Genomic DNA, 17642 nt, shown 5'->3' on the forward strand with positions numbered 1-17642 from the left:
TCTAACGTCCTTCTGGACATTCACAAGTACATAGTCTTCCTTAAAGCATTGATCAGTTGCTAAATTCCTGTTAGAATTGAATGATTAGGAAAGAAATATGCAAGATCGGTAAAGATGAGGGGGCACTGGAAAGAATCTGGACAGCACAGAAGTCATCCGCAGTGAGCAGATAGCACAATAAAGCAAAGTCAGGGAGAGCAAAACCTGTTCAGAGAACCATGAGGAGCCCAAGTGGAGCTAAATGTGAAAACTGGAAAAAACACTGGAGTCTTGAGTAGAGCTGGGTTCAAGTCCCTCTGTAATAGCCACTGGATGGCTCTTATCAAGTCACATTATAGCTCCAGGCCTCAGCTCCCTCACACATAAAAGGGGTAATAGTGTCTATTGTCATGACACCTATCCCATAAAATTATTCTGAGACTTAAATTGGGCAATACATGTGTAAGATTTAGGGCTCTTCCTGGCACACAGCCGTTCAATTATATACATTATCAAACTGAAGAATAATGGCAGAAATGGGAAAAATGCTGGAATTAGTAGGGTGGGATTAAATAATAATTTAATTTAGCTACCAAAGAAGAACTAAAAAAGAAAAATGAAAAGATCCTCTAGTAATCAAGGAAATGCTATTACAATAGTGAAATAACATATTTAGCCATCAGATTCTTTAAAAATGGGAAAAGAGGGGCACCTGTGTGGCTCAGTCGGTTAAGTGTCTACCTCTTGATTTCTGCTCAGGTCATGATCTCATGGTTCATGAGTTCGAGCCCCACACTGGGCTCTGCACTACCAGTGTGGAGCTTGCTTGGGATTCTCTCTCTCCCTCTCTCTTTGCCCCTCCCCCTACCAGATGCATGTATTCTCTCAAAATAAACACTAAAAAAAAGAAAAAGATAGATATCCTCTGTTTGCTAAGATGTAAAGAAATGAACATTATCTTGCACAATCAGATGTATAGACTGACACAACCATTCAGAAGGACAAAATGACAGCAATACACATTCCCGTCAACCCAGCAATTATACCACAGAAATCCTAATTCCTGTGTACAAAAATATTGCTACCACTTTAGTCCACACCACCACTACCTGGCCTATTGCAATATATATGTATTAGTCAGCTTTGCTGCAATGACAAAGCACCCCAATATCTTAATAGCTTACAGTAACAAATGTGTATTTCTTACCATCTGGTTATGTATGGGCTGAAAATTTGCTATGGGCTGTGACTCTTCTTCACATCTTTTCATTTCAGGAACCCAGCCTGAATCTCTCATGGCAGGGAAACAAACCAAAGGGCTGAGATGAGCCATGCCATCTGATTTAAGGGCTTTAACAGGTCATGTCTGCACACATTTCACCAAACGAAAGCCAGCTGAATGATCCAAGCTTGACAACTGGGTGGATGGGGGATGATGGGAAGGTGGGCCACAGAGATACTATCTTCCATAGGGCAGCACTGCATACCAAATAGCAAGAAAGTAGGAATTTATAATCCTTGTTTAGAGAAGAAAGGGGAGAAATTGACCATGAATAATCATAGATTCATAACCGTAATTGGTCTACTGGAATCCACACTGCAGCCAGAGTGATCCAATTAAAACAGAAGTCTGCTTCTATAACTCCTCTACTCAAAACATTCCAACAGCTACACGTGTCCCCAGTAAAAAACAGTCTTTGTGGCCTAGAAGACCGGGATGGCTTGACTTCTCTCTTCCAGCCCAGTACGCTTCTGATCATCCCTACCAAAACTCTTCTTTAGCCACACTTGCTTCCCACCCACCTCAGGGCCTTTGCACATACTAAACCCCCTGCCTAAAGTACTCTGCATTCAGATATGTCCTGGCCTAGCATCCCTGCTTCCTTGAGGTTTCATTCAAATGGCAACTTCAGAGTAGATAATTGGTTATATGAAGCTATACATGTAATAAAACTACACAGAACTGTACATACATACACACACACACACAAAATGAGTACATGTAAAACCTGGGAGAATTTGAATGAGGCAAATATGAATTACTGATGACACTACACCACTATCATTTTGATATGACACTATACTCATGTAAGGTATTACCATGGGGAAAGTATTATTTGTATGACTTTGTGACTTCCAGTGAGTCTATAATTGTCTCAAAATTTAAAGTTTTTCTTAAATGAGAAAAAATAGGTCATTAACCACTTCATATAAAATGATACCCTCATACTATATATCCCTTTATTCTGTGTGTTCCACTTCATTGTCCTTATAAGCTGACAGATTTACACGTTTTGATACAGGTCATATAGTTATTTGATTACTATCCATTTCCCCCACCAGAAAATAAATTCATGGCAGCAAAAGCTTTGTCTCTTTTCTTTACTGTTGATTCCCTAGCACCAAGAAGAATACCTGGCATGTAGTAAGTACTCAATAAGCATCTATTAAAAAGAATAAATGTGCCCAGCAGTCAAAATTGGGAACTACCTAAATGCTCTTAGTGGGGTGTGGTTAGTTAAGTTTTGATGTATAGCCTAGTACTACATAGCAATTTAGAGAACGAAGTAGCGTTCACCTAGAAAGAGCCCCGTGATATATTGCTAAGGGGACAAAAACCCAAGGTATATAAAATCGGCACAAGATGATCCCTCTGAATCAGTAAGGCAGAAAATCGTAATCCCTTAGAGCAGGGGTTCTAAGTGGTGGGTGGCCTTCGATAAGTTACTTCATCTCACTGGCCTCAATGTCCACATCTGTAAAATCAAAATAATGCTGCAGGAGTTAAATGAGTAAAGACTATGGCATGGTATAATACATCTCTAGGTCTTAGCATACTGTAAACATTTAATATGTTAGTTATGATTATCATTTCTGTACAAAGTCCTTTACAACTATCCATATAAGTGTTTTAATTCCAGAGAGAATGGTCAAGAATGAAAAAAAAAAAAATGCTAGCAACAGTGACCTGTAGGGAGAGGGAGAGGGAAGGAAGGGATGTGGAATGAATGGTTTTTGTTTTGTTTTTTTAATTAAAAAAAAAACACACACTTCCGAGGGGCCAACTATATCATTTTAAATTACATACGCTAATGCTTTCTTCCATAACTGATGGATAATCAAGGATTAACTACTTCACTGACATTTGCAGTGGGGTTTGCAGAGCCCAGGAACCCACACACAGGGCAGAGGCTGCCAGACCCCAGCGCCCTGCCCACACTCCTAACTGCTGAGAATCGCTGGCATGCACGCTGGTGCCCAGGGTGTGCTGGAGGGCAGGAGGGTGAGCACACGCTCCTCTCTCTCTGCTCTCTGCCCATTAGCCACTCTATTAAATGGGGCCTCACACTATGGACAACTGTTTCCAAGTCAGAGAATTCTCCTAAGGGCTCTGACGCTTGCTGGCTTCCAGCTGGTGGGTCAGTTAATGTCTTGTCTCCTTTTCTCCAGGTTTTATTTTGTCTTTTGACAAAAACATGTCTCTCTTGCAGCTTGGCACTGCTTTAGCCTGTTATTCAACTACGCTAAATTTATTTTTCCTGGTGCATGTTTGCCATTCATCTTCCTCAGCTCACTTCATCCTGCTTTTACCTTTGTCCTTTTTAGCTTTTATTTTAAATCACATAATTTTATGTTTAATCATTTTTGTTTCTCTGCTTATTTAGCAGCCTCATTCTCATTTTTTTAACTTTTTATTTACCATTATTTAAAAATATCATAATGTTGTCAGGCTCTTTAAACTTTCATTATTACTTTGTTTTAAAATTCAATAAATTCTATAAAAAATTTCATCATTTCTTTAGATTTTTCTTTATTTAGGTATGTAAAATCTTTTATCTCGTTTTTAATATAATCCTTACTTGTTTTGCATTTTGTGGAAAATTCAATCGAATTTTTCTCTTCTCCTTTCTTAAAGAAAAATGTTTATTTATTTTGAGAGAGAGATAGAAAGTGAGCAGTGGGAGGGGCAGAGAGAGAGAGGAAGAGAGAGAATGCCAAGCAGGCTCCAAAACGGTCAGCACAGAGCCCTACTCAGGGCTTAAACTCACGAACCGTGAGATAATGACCTGTACTGAAACTGCTTAACCAACTGAACCACCCAGGCATGCCACTCCTTTCTTAAATTTTAATTCAACTTTATGTCATGATTTGCCTTTATGACCGCTGACTGACAGCACAGGCAAAGTGGTGTAATGCAGACAAACGCACTGTGCTAACAGGACAGTCTGGAGGTCTATGATCCTTCAGCTGTCCCGGGAGCCCCCCACCCCTGCAGTTCTATCACCCTCTTTACCCCTACTTAGCAAAAGGTTCCTTCAGTAATACTTGTTTTCTAAATATATTATTTCATGGCCATCATGATAGAGTATATACTGTTCCAATTCCCTGTGAGGAGCTCACTATTCTAAAATTCATAATTTGACCATAATCTAAGAAGTCCAAGTTGGGCAAGAGATTATAGTAAGAGAAGGCAGCCCCCTCAACATGCCTGGACTGAGTGTGGCAAAACCACCCATAGATTTCCATCAAAGAAGCCAAAGTACAGCGACCATAGTTGGATTTCTGACATCACTTGTATGTCAGCTTGATTCTGATCACTTATTTGTAGCTTAGTCTTCGCCATCTCAGCAGACCTCTAAAAGGAGCCTCCAGTGTATTAGTTTCTTCATTATCTTCCCTCATTATGAAACATAAGAAGCTCAAAAATATTGAGTTGATCCTTGATAGAGTGGGGAGAGAGGAGGGTTTTTTGTTTTGTTTTGTCTTAATTTCAGCTCTGCTTTAACTGAATAACATCATAAACAAAGAGTAAAATCATTAAGGGGTATGGTCTGTTTAGTTTATCAAAATTGAATGGAGGGATGATGTTCCTTCAACTTAAGAAGTTTATATGATCCACAAAATACCTCAGACTATAGTAAAACAGCTCAGTTTGGGTTTCTCCTTCCAATGTCACTCCCCCAAAGAAAAACACAAAGCTATATGCGAAAAGAATCTAGTTTTCTGGTCTGGGGCCATAATGTTGATTTTTCTAATTTCATACAGTTTTCTCTCATTATGCCTCTTGTTTATTCTTTCTGGACCCTTTCCTTGTGGACCCAGGCTGCTGTTGCATAATCCCCATGAAGCTATCCACCCTCCACCAACAGTACTAGGAAATGACATTAACCAAGTATCCTGGCTGAAGATCTAAATCAGACCATTCCTAGTCACTACCCACACCCATCCATGACAACCCTCTGCAATCGACTCATTCTCTAATGAGCGACTCTCTGGTTAGGTATCTTCCAAGATCTGTCCACCTGGGCCATAACCTGATCATTTAAATTTGGTCTTCAACCAGAAACTGCAACTTTGTTTATTTATTTATTTTGGAGGGGGGTAGGGCAAAGGAGAGTGGGAAAGAAAGAATCCCAAGCATGCTCTGCACTATCAGCACAGAACCCAATGTGGGGCTTGATCTCATGAGCTGTGAGATCATGACCTGAGCTGAAATCAAAAGTCAGACGCTTAACCAACTGAGCTACCCAGGTGCCCCTAAACTGTAACTTTAACTTATACTAAGCTCCATAATGCCAGTGTGTGTGTTTCCTTATCATCAGTAATGTACCACCAAGTGAATGTGAATCCCTAGGAAATAAATTGCAAAGGAACTCAACAGCAAAGATGGTCATGAGTTAGTTTTTCTAATCCACTTTAACAGTAGATACCTGCTGCAAGAGACATGTATTTCAGAAATCCATTTGCTGTGTTCAGTGTTTAGGATTCTCTCTTTTTTTCCCAGCCATACAGAGGAGAGATCCGGACTACAAAGGCCACTCTGATGGCTGTCTGCTTCAGATATCACCTGCTGTGTAGTTCACACTCTAGAAATGTGTCCATTTAGCCCATTTTTTTCAGTCCGGATAAGCCATACACACCTGGTGGCCCAGCTGTGCTACAGAGGAGAAAGCTTTGCCATTACCTTTTCCTAATACTATGTTTCATTTCACTTCACACTCTGACAGGAAAGCATTTATTAAATAAAAGGCATGAGCGCATTCCAGAAAATTATAAATGTTTACATTTATACTGCTAGAAGATCTTGTTAAAAAGAGTCTAATCATGATTTCCAACAGGATTTCCAGAAAATACATCCTTGAAGCTCCCCAAAATTTACCAAGGTGTTCAGATTCAGGGAAGTGATCATGATCTTGCATGGCAGAGAGTGTAAATTGACTGTCATGATTCTGAGATTTACAGAAAGCTTCTACCAAAATCCCAGAGCAGAAATAAATGTATCACTTGCTGCCAAACCATGAAAATAAAATATTAAATCAACTTGGAGACAGAAACTAGCTATAAATGAAAGGAAGAATTTGAAGATGTCTTCCAGGGTCAGAGATACTACCATTTTTTTTCATTTTTTATTTATTTTTGAGAGAGAGAGCACGCACGTGAGAGAGACAGAGCATGAGTGGGGGAGGGGCAGAGAGAGAGGGAAATCACAGAATCTGAAGCAGGCTCCAGGCTCTGAGCTGTTAGCACAGAGCCCCATGTGGGGCTTGGACTGTCTAGCTGTGAGATCATGACCTGAGCTGAAGTCAGCATGTAACTGACTGAGCCACCCAGGAGCGCCAGAGATGATACCATTTAGAAATTATAACCAACATCAAATTATGCCTATATTTAGTACAAAATGTCCTCCACGGGTCTGAGAAACATAAGCTCAGTTACTTCTGCTGTTGTTTATAAAAGTACATATTATTGCTCATACAAATGGAATAATCCAATATAGAAGGGGGGAAATGTATGCCCAAAGATGTTCTTTTCAGCATTATTTACCATATTTTTTATCTGAGGCCATCTAAATGATCTAAAATTGTGAAAAAGTAATGATTAATTAGTAAGTGAAATAATCAATGTCAAATATACAATAATTTTCTACATTGAAAATTATTTTGGGGGTGCCTAGGGACTCAGTTGGTTAAGCATGTGTATTTGGCTCAGGTCATGATGGTGAGTTCGAGCCCCACATCAGCCTCTGTGCTGACAGCTCAGAGCCTGGAGCCTGCTTGAGAGGCTGTGTCTCCCTCTCTCCTCTCTGCCTCCCCCATCTGTACTTTCTCTCTCTCTCAAAAATAAACATTAAAAAAAGAAAATTATTTTTATAAGTAGTTTATAATAACATGAGGAAATGATTTTTTATACAATTTTAATTGGAAAAAAGGCAGGGTAAAAAATTGAATAAGCATTATATATAAAATGATGGAGATCCAAAAAGAAATTTTAATAACAACATATCCACAGTTAGGTATGGAAAGATAGATGACATTTCACTTGTCTACATAACATGATGTTGATGAAGATTTGTTTTCCTTTGCCCTAAAATAAAATTCACAATCAGGATCCAAAGTTTAGGACAAATATATTAATTAAATAAAATGTCCAAAGCAGGTCAAAAACAATAAAGCCAAATACAACCTCAGGGCTGATTAAATAGAACCTGAGCTGTTTCTGACATTCATTATTCCCCCCACCACTATTTTATCTAAGTCAAATAGACAGTCAAGAAAAAGGAAAAGAAATAAAGAGAAGACCCAGGTTATTAGGACTGAATTATTCAAGTGAATGGGGTTTCTGAAGCCTGAAGCAAAGTGAAAGGAATTCCCAGAGAATCACTTGCCTAAAAAAGGAAGTCATCATCTCAATGTTTGTGGGGTCATAGAATCTATGGATTCATGCCGATCTTACCACTGGAGCAAAACAATGGCTTCTTGAGGGAGTGTGATATACTTGAGGGCATATATGAGTTTAGACACTGGGGCTTACTTCTGGACTACGTGCTTCCAAAGCAAAGAGGCATGCCAGAGCGCTGGTTGCCACAAGGCAAAAAAAGACAGATGAAGATGGCCAGCAACCCCACACACAGTCCTCACACACCCTCAAGAGGCACAGAGAACAGCAGTGAAGCTCCCATGAGTCCATGTGATAAAGCCCATAGGTGACAACAGAACTAGAAAGCATTTTCAGAAGAATCAAACAAAAATTCTTAGAATTATAAAATTACTTGTTGGCTATCTTTCACGGAACTGAAGTTGGTAATGAATACCTAAACAGAAATAAAAAGAGGGGGGGAAAAAGGAAAAACAACAAATTGGGTATAATCCTATGATACAGAGTGAAAGTACTAGTAATGAGTAATACTGTGCCTATTTAAAAACATAGAATCTAACCATAAATGACTCTTAACTATAGAGAATCAACTGAGGACGGATGGAGGGAGGTGGGTAGGGGAGGGACTAAAATGGGTCATGGGCATTACAGAGGACGCTTGTCATGTTGAGCACTGGGTGTTATATGTAAGTGATCAATCACTAACTTCCTCTGCTGGAACCAATATTACACTACATGCTAATTAGGATTTAAATAAAAATTTGAAGAAAAAAAAGCACACAGGTGGAGAAATGAGCTGTGAAGCTGCCAGGTTCCCCCCTAGGAAAAGAGGTTGGTACCACAGCTCCAAACGGAGCCCAAAGATGACCCTTTCCTTCAAAGCCAAACATCTCCCCAAGAAAACAATACCTACCATCTCTAGAGAAACTACCCCATGAACAGAAATGACTAGCAGTGGAAAGAACCAGACTGAGCCACTGTCAGACTGGGCTGCCCTCCCAACAAACCACACTTAAGAACACAATTTCTCCTACACCTTCTCCTGGCTCACTCAATACACCAGAGGAACCAGTCAGAAACCCAGGAAAGAGAAGGAGAGGTGGTGACCCAGAGTCAAATAATATCCTACCCATCCAATCTCTACTCCCTATTGGGGTAGGAGAGGAGTCTTTGGGGCCTAAACCGTGTCTGGTGCTGAAGGAAGAGGAGATATTTGTGAAACTGAAAATGAGATCTATGCTTCACCCTGGGCCATCCAGAATTTTTAATAATGGAAAGTGACTGGAAAATATGGGATAGGAACAAGGTGTTGATAATCAATGTAAAGAAAGAATTCAGCATGACACAGAAGTGTTAGAAAAAATCAAATCATTTGTATTTGTAGCCCACCAAGTTCACTGTGTTCAATAAACTAGTTACATTTTTAAATGTGCTATATCATTATTATGGGATGGGGGGGAGGTTGTATGTGTTTCTGTTTTGTTGGTTTTCAAATTCTATGGTTAATCACTTTTAACCTGATCTTTTAACTTGATCAGATCAAAAAAAATTTATTCAGGATATATAAATTCTTTTGTTTTTAATATTTCACTTTTAGTGGTTTTTAAAATTTTATTTCTGAGAGAGATCAGTGAGTGGGAGAGGAGCAGAGGGAGAGGGAGAATCATAGGCAGGCTCCTCACTGAGCACAGAACTCAATCCTATGACCTTGGGATCATGACCTGAGCCAAAATCAAGAGTCCAAACCTCAACCATTTAAGCCATATAGGTGCCCCAGTATTTTATTTTTAAGTAATCTCTACACCCAGCATGTGGCTTGAACCCACAACCCCGAGATCAAGAGCTGCTTGCTCCTTTGACTGAGCCAGCCAGGGGCCCTAGGGGAATATAAATCCTTAAGTCCCAGGGCCCTTTGTCTGCTCCTATTACTAGGGCCTTATGTCGTTTATGAACATGTCGAATTTTCCCCATGAAGCTGACACCTATTTGAGTGTAGAATTTAAGTCTGAATCCTTCTATCCCCTTAAGTATAACATAGTACCATGTATATAGACGATACTCAGTAACTATTAACAGAATGAGCTCTTTGTTCATGTATTTTACTGCTAAAGTAAGTATATGAGAAAATTGCTTACAGATTTATTAATGAATAGCGATCTGAGGGATGGGTCATTTAGTCCTGGAATTACAATTTGGAGACCTATCTGGGTCTTCCCTCCCAGTGGGCCAGTGGTTAACTAATGCAGTTGTATGAAATACTTACAATCCAATCTAATACATATGGCTTCCAGTTTACAGTATATTGAGAAAAATGTCCCAACTTATTTTAAATTGGGAAAACCTTCAAGTTCAAGGAAATTACCTCTATCATCAATTTCTCAAAAATAATTCATGCAATGCTGAAACTTGAAAGTGTTATTCATCCTTAGTCATGTTATAAAGGATAATGATTGACATGAGAAAGTATCCTATATTATAAATTACTATTCTTAATATATGTGTCTAAATTAAATACAAACTTGAGGAAATTAGGTTAGTTTCCAAATCTCTTAGGTAGTAAATTACAACTATTGAAGTTGATCAAGTACAGTTGGCCAGATAGTTGTATGCATATAGATAGCCTGAAAGTCATATATAGGTTATGTTATGCAATATTTTATTAAAATTTCTGAATGGAAATTCTATAGAACATAATAAAGGTCAAAGTGTTATATTTAATGCATAGTTTTAAAACTATTTCATAATTCCATATTTTAACAACAAAGAAAATTATTCAAAATCTACAATCAGAGAAAAGCTTCCCCAGACTAAAATCTATTGGGAAAATTCACACATGAAGCATCATTTTTTTCTCACAATTGTTTGCTCCATGGATATTTTAAATATCCAATTCTAACTAGTACTCTCCTAATAACATACATGTAAAATGACTTACATGGTTACAAATATTATATGTATAAAGAGACAAAATGAGCTAAAGAAGCATAAGTTATAGATGTCTGTGTCATCACTTAATTAGTGAAAATACCAAAAGTCTAAGATCCAAATTAGCAATTAATAATTGTATTAGAATGGCACTATATGAATGTAATTAAATGTTAAATGTAATTTTTGTATCATTTCCCCTCAAAAATATATTTGACCTCTAAAAAATGATAAATACAACTATTTATAAGGATGAACAAATTTAAAGAAAATAATATAAAAAATCCTTCTGCACACATAAATGTAAATTACATATATGATGAGTGTATACATATATTTAAGGTCAGCAACGCTAAACTAAAATTGTGCCATCCTAAGGGTACTGGGTGGCTCAGTTGGTTAAGTGTCCGACTTTTGATTTTGGCTCAGGTCATGATCTGGTGGTTCCTGTGTTCAAGCCCCACATTGGGCTCTGCACTGACAGTGTGGGGCCTGTTTGAGATTCTCTCTCCCTCCCTCTCTCTGTGCTTCTCCTCCACACACTTTCCTTCTCTCTCTCTGTCTCAAAATAAACTTTAAAAACTTGAGCCATTCCTATCTGAATGTTTAAGAGTGATTAGAACCTAAAGCAAAATAAGTGTCCTTCTACATTTAAAGAAAAAACAAAACAATAGGTCACTGTAGTTGCTATGATTGGGTTTCAAACTCTGCTCTAAGCTTCCTGGCAGCTGAAAGGAGAGAAAAATGTAATAGTCTGTTATTTGATCTCAGCAGTGAAATTATGACAGTAGTCTCTTCAAAGACACATTGTAAAAATATCCTGAGAAAATGTAGGTGAAGTGCTTGGCAAGGCCTGATGCACAGGAGACGTGTAAGGATGTTTCCCGGTATCATCACCTAGAAAGAAAAGACAAGTCATGTTTTCATGAAAGACCTAGCTAATGGCACTACCAAATCGTAAAGGAATTTTGCTATATGGATCATTATATCAGGGACTTCAATGAGAGCCACTTCATTAAACTTGACCACGTGCACCACTAGAGTCTGAATCACGATAGTTTCTTTTTCCCAGGCACAGTGCCTTGTACGTAATGAATAGTCATGTTTGATTGATCTCGCTACAACATAATGCGCTCCAATAAATATTTATGGCTATCACAGCCTTTCAGTTTTACTCTACAGTGTAAATTACCTGAGCTTTGGCCAAGGCGCTCCTCTTCAACTCTTCCAACTACCTTGCAGGAAAAAGAAACTGAAATTCCCAGTCAGTGCACCTGCCATAAGAAAGCACATCTCATCTACAGCCAAGAGACAGAATAGAGTAGAATATGCATCATATGTGGTATATCTATACAATGGAGTACTACATGACAATGGGAAAAAACGAAATCTGGCCATTTGTAGCAAAATGAATGGACCTAGAGTGAGTCATGCTAAGCAAAATAAGTCAGGAGGAGAAGGAGAGATACCATATGTTTGCACTCATAGGTCTAACAGGAGAAACCTAACAGGAAACCATGGGAAGGGAAAAGGCAGGGGAAGAGTCAGGGAGAGGGAGTGAGGCAAACCATGAGACAACTTTGAATGCTGAGAACAAACTGAGGGCTGAAGAAGGAGGGAGGAAGTTGAAGGGGGTGATGGCCATGGAGAGGGGCACTTGTGGCGAAGAGCACTGGGTGTTATATGGAAACCAACTTGGTAATAAACTATTAATAAAAAATAATAAAATTAAATTTAAAAAAGAATTTGCATATTTCCCTTATTACATGTCAAGGTGAAATTATACTTTCCTAAAAAATATGAGAATTTGCCACAGTGAGGCACCACCTCACACCAGTCAGAATGTTTAAATTAACAACCCAGGCAATAACAGATGTTGGCAAGGATGTGAATAAAGAGGCACACTTTTGCACTGCTGTTGGGAATGCAAACTGATGCAGCCACTCTGGAAAACAGTATGGAGGTTCCTCATAAAATTAGAAATAAAACCACCCTACAACCCAGTAATTGCACTACTAGGCATTTATCCAAAGGATACAAGTGTGCCATTTCAAAGGGCTACATACACCCCAATGTTTATAGTAGCACTTTGAACAATAGTGGAAAGAGCCCAGATGTCCATTGATGGATGAACAGATAAAGAAGGTGTGGTGCATATATATATACAATGGAATATTACTTGGCAATCAAAAATAATGAAATTTTGCCATTTGCAACAACATGGATGGAACTAGAGTGTATTATGCTAAGCGAATTTAGTCAGAGAAAGGCAAATATATGATTTCACTCATATGTGGAATTTAAGATACAAAACAGGTAAACATAAGGGAAGGGAAGCAAAAACAATATAAAACCATGGAGGGAGACAAACCACAAGAGACTTAATTACAGAGAACAAACTGAGAGTTGCTGGAGGGATTGTGGGTGGGGGGTGGGCTAAATGGGCCAGGGGCAGTAAGGAGGACACTTGGGGTGAGCGCCGGGTGTTATATGTAGGGGATGAGGCACTGCATTCTATTCCTGAAGTCATTATTGCACTACATGCTAACTGAGATGTAAATTTAAAAATTATAATAATAACTTAAAATAATAATAAAATGAAATGTAAAGCCAAAAAATATGAAAATTTGAGTGAATTTCAACTTTCTGATTTTCTCCCAAACCTCCCATTCTCTTTATAATCAATTTCAAACGTACTATCTCTGCTTCTTCCTTACACTCCTACCCCATCAGCTGTCCAGTAAAACTACTCTTGCATCACAAGGTCTCAAAGGACTCCTCATTACCAAGCCTTATGGACATTTCAACTTGCATGAATTTTTTGTCCACCATAAAATATATGTATTTTGAAACACACCGTCCTTTTAGAAATTCTCTTCTCATGACTTATATTACATCACATTTTCATAATTTCATAGTTCTGTTCTATTCCGAATCATTTTCTTTCCTCCGTCCATCTAATTCTTAAATGTTAATGCTCCCAGAAATACCATCATTGGGTCACTTTTACAGATTTTTCTAGGCAAATCCATTGCTATATGTCTTTCCACTTCCCCATCCTTCCTACAAAGCCCCCCTGGGCTCCTAATCTATCCCAACACGACAGCAACTATGAAATACTTGATCTTCAAGGTGCATACACTACAATGCAACCATGGAGAAGGATGAAGTTACAGCGAAGTTCCCAAAAAGAAATCTAAAAGATAATTAACTAATTAATTCTAATGTAGAAAGAAAAAAAAAGGGGGGCGGGGGGATGAAGCTCCCAAAGGACAAAGTCAGGAGTCACAGAGAATATGCACTAGGGAATTCCCTTCAGACAGTAAAGCCAAGAGCTACCAGAGAGATGAATGAAGGAGCTTCTCTAATACCAGAGAAGAAAGATTTCCTAATTCCTGTCCAGCAGAGTTTGATAAGTGCTATGGATAGTGAGGTCTATGCCTTTCTCATTTCCCTCTTTTCCAAATGAGAAACTTTATAAAAGTTAGTCTACTCATTCTCTACCATTGGATTATGAGGGCTTACAAAGCAGTGTCTTACAACCACAGGAAACTACATCTGACCCAGGCATATCTAGAGATCAGGGACTTTGAGTTGGATAAGTAACTGAATGGAATTAGAGAGTTATCTTCCCTAGGGAGGAACTGATGGTGTTCGATGAATGATCAGCAGTATGTTCACAGATATTTGGGAGTCCAAAACGTTGTCTCCCAACAATCATTTTCCTCTTTTTTAATGGTGATAGAGTCTCCAGTTTGGGGGTTGGCTCATCACTTCCCAGAATAGAGACTGCAGCTTCCATTTTCCTTTTGAGCTAGGTATAGTCACAAGACTAAATTCTGATGAATGGGATGATAAGCATTGGTGTTTGGGTAGCAGCTTCTGGAAATCTTTTTGATGACGTGACCATGTGTGCCCTTTGCTCTCTTCTTTCTCCCTTCCTCCAACCTACTGCCTGGAACTCAGATGTCATCATCCATGACAAGGCAATAAGACACACAGAACTTTTGTCCCTCATGTTATAGAGCACCATATCAGTCCAACTAATTATTAGTCCAACTCAAATTTTATGTGTGCTAAAATAAACTTCAGTATCACTTAAGCCACTGTTAATTGGGATTTTCTGTGACTTAGAGTAAAACCTAGCCCTAATTGAAACAGGCATATGAAATGGAAAAAGGTTTCTTGCTTGAGAAACTGCAAGAATGAATGATGACATTATTCACTAAGATAGGAAAGTACAGGTTTAAGTAAAGGATTCCGTTTTGGATGTATAGAGTATAGGGTGCTCCTAAAAATCCAAACAGAGACACTCTCAGAATGGTAGTCTAGGCAAGAACAAAAAAAAATGTGGAAATCTATAACATGAAAATGATATATAAAACTTCAAGAATGGACAAGTTCACTCAAGGAATATATATATATGTGTGTGTGTACACACACACACACACACACACACACACACACATACAAACTAGACAGGCCACCATGGTATGAATCCACAAATATTATTTTAGGCCTACAAATGTCTGTCATTTCCCATGTTCTGGCTTTCATTCTCCTGTTTACTCTATATACACAGTATTTGTGCTGAGCCAATCTCATATCAGATGCAGCCTTGCCCCTCAGGAATATCCAGTGGAAAACACTGTTCTAATAAAGTCAATGGAAAGTTCACAGTCTTGCCCAAATCTTATCTACCCTATTTATAGCCCAAGAAACACAACTAGAACATTTAGGGTAAAATGGGCTTTTTTGAATAACCCCACCATTCACAATCATAACTAAAAAACACCCCACAAAATCTCAGGATAGAAAGTGCCCTCAGACCCTTCTAAACTAACATACTACCATAAATAAAGATTATATATCATAAATATAATTTATTTGATAAGAATCCTAAGTGAACAAATTTAAAAGCTATTTGAAAGAATAAGAAAATAAAACTTCTTTCAAGAAATAACTTAGTAAATGTAAAAATGTTGTTTTAAGTATTTCTCATGTTGTATCAAGGTCTTTTCCATCTCTAATATTCACAAAACAAACTCACGGATGATATTCTGACATCAGCAAGGAAGGTCAGTTTAAATATTGGGAACCCTCTTTTAACTTCAAAGTCATTCAAATATTGCTAGAATTTACCAAAGTAGTTTATGAAATCTCCCTCAGAAGTTTTTAAACATCAGTTAGACACTCATTTGAAAGAATTAGTTTAAGATAACTTGAATATACTTCTTTTGCAGCAGGGAGTTGAACCACAAGATTGTTTTACTATGACACTATTTCCTGGCTGGAAATTGAAGGTGGGAAAAGAAAACAGCAGTGAGTTTGACGTTTGGGGTTTTATTATTTAAATCATTTCCTCATATTTAATAAGCTGAAAATTTCACCATTTATGGCATTTAAACATATTCAAGACTTGAGGACATTTTTCATGCCTTTGCCAAATGGTACTTATTTAATTCCTGACTAATCTATACTTACGATTCCTCTGAAGAAGGGATAATGTCTTGGTCTGGCTCTAGTTTTATAACTTCCAGTCAAGACAGGAGAACCACAAGACTAAGCTACCACAGTGAACTGACCTCTATTGTTCAAGGACATCTTGGCTTGCCTGGACACTCTTTGATACTTGAAACTAGCATTTGAAGTCATACAGAGAAGTCATCTCTATGGTTTGGAAGCAGTTAACTTTTCCAACCAATAGATCTATACAGTCAACTCCTAATTTATGGGTTAACGAGGTGGAGAAAAGCAATGACTGAATTCTAAATCACAGAAAACAAAACTGAAATTCAGCATGGTTAATCCACACCAAAGTCACAATTTCAACATTCTAAGTCAATAACAAAAAAAGCATGTATAAAACAGTAAGGGGAACTTGACCCTAAGACTTACTCCCAATGCAACCTTGGAAATCTGGTCTATCATGTACAGAGTTCACAGGAGAGTGATGGGCTGCAGTCCATGCTCTTAATAGTTTTTTTTTTTCTCTTTAAGATGAATCTGGATACAGAATTCTATCTTAAAGGGTATAAAAAACAAGGTCACTTTTTAAAAATATATATAATTTATTGTCAAGTTGGTTAACATACAGTGTATACAGTGTGCTCTTGGTTTTGGAGGTAGATTCCTGTGATTCATCACTTACATACAATACCCAGTGCTCATCCCAACAAGTGCCCTCCTCAGAACCCATCACTCATATCCCCCAATTCTCTGCCCACCCCCCGACCAACCCTCAGTTTGTTCTTTGTATTTAAGAGTCTCTTATGGTTTGCCTCCCTCCCTCTCTACAACAAGGTCACTTTAAACTCCCTATGACCCAGTAAGATCATAATTAGCAACAAGTAACTGAGCAAATTACTAAATGGCTAGAATAAAACATTGTGGATGACCACTATCAAATAACACCAATTTTAAGACTCATTAGGTGCTTGGTACGTGAAGTATTCATGTCAGAGTTCCTCTTCTAGGAGCAGAGTCCCGCCTTCTCTGCACCTGTCTGCAAGTCTGGGCCAAGACTACAGGAAGTGAAAGGAACAAAGCTCCTGTGAGTGGGGCTTTCTAATCTGCTGCTGCCGTGTCTACAGGCTACTGATTAAACTATAGGGCATTAAGGCCAAAGTACCTTCATCCTCAGTGCTTTTCATCTGGAGAATGTTGCAAAGGCAAAAGAAAGTTCTTTTGAAGGTGGAAAGAGACATATTAGACACAGTCTTCCTTCATGAAGAAATTATATGGGGAATGGGTGCACATGACTGACTTTCCTTAGACATGGCAAGCAGTGGATACATTGACCTTGGTTTATACAGTCTTACACTCAATTCCCCAGTTCTTCTGTTTCTTGTCCTTGTGCCCTGGAGCAAGTCGTTTATTTTCCCTAAGGTTCCATTTTCTCATAAAAAGAAGAAAAAGAAAAAAAGAGAAAGAAAAGAAAGAGGAAGGGGAGGAGAGAAAGGGAAGAGAAGAAAACTGGAGGACACCTGGGTGGCTCGGTCAGTTAAGCGTCTAACTCTAGATATCCACTCAGGTCATGATCTCACAATTACTGAGGTTGAGCCTCACATCATGCTCCGCAC

The 17642-nt window shown here is 38.4% G+C and overlaps 1 long non-coding RNA gene across 1 annotated transcript; it reads right to left on the bottom strand.

Annotated features, from left to right (window-relative positions):
* Positions 1-11444: 11444 nt before the first annotated feature.
* LOC115304137 lies at positions 11445-17325 on the bottom strand. Its single transcript, XR_003914321.1, has 3 exons — positions 17192-17325; positions 11753-11834; positions 11445-11457 (listed from the first exon to the last, which is right to left on the bottom strand). It is a non-coding gene; the product is annotated as an uncharacterized LOC115304137 (long non-coding RNA).
* Between the last annotated feature and the right edge of the window lie 317 nt (positions 17326-17642).

This window comes from Suricata suricatta, chromosome 10 (genome assembly GCF_006229205.1).
Source record: "Suricata suricatta isolate VVHF042 chromosome 10, meerkat_22Aug2017_6uvM2_HiC, whole genome shotgun sequence".
Classification (NCBI taxonomy): Eukaryota; Metazoa; Chordata; class Mammalia; order Carnivora; family Herpestidae; genus Suricata; species Suricata suricatta.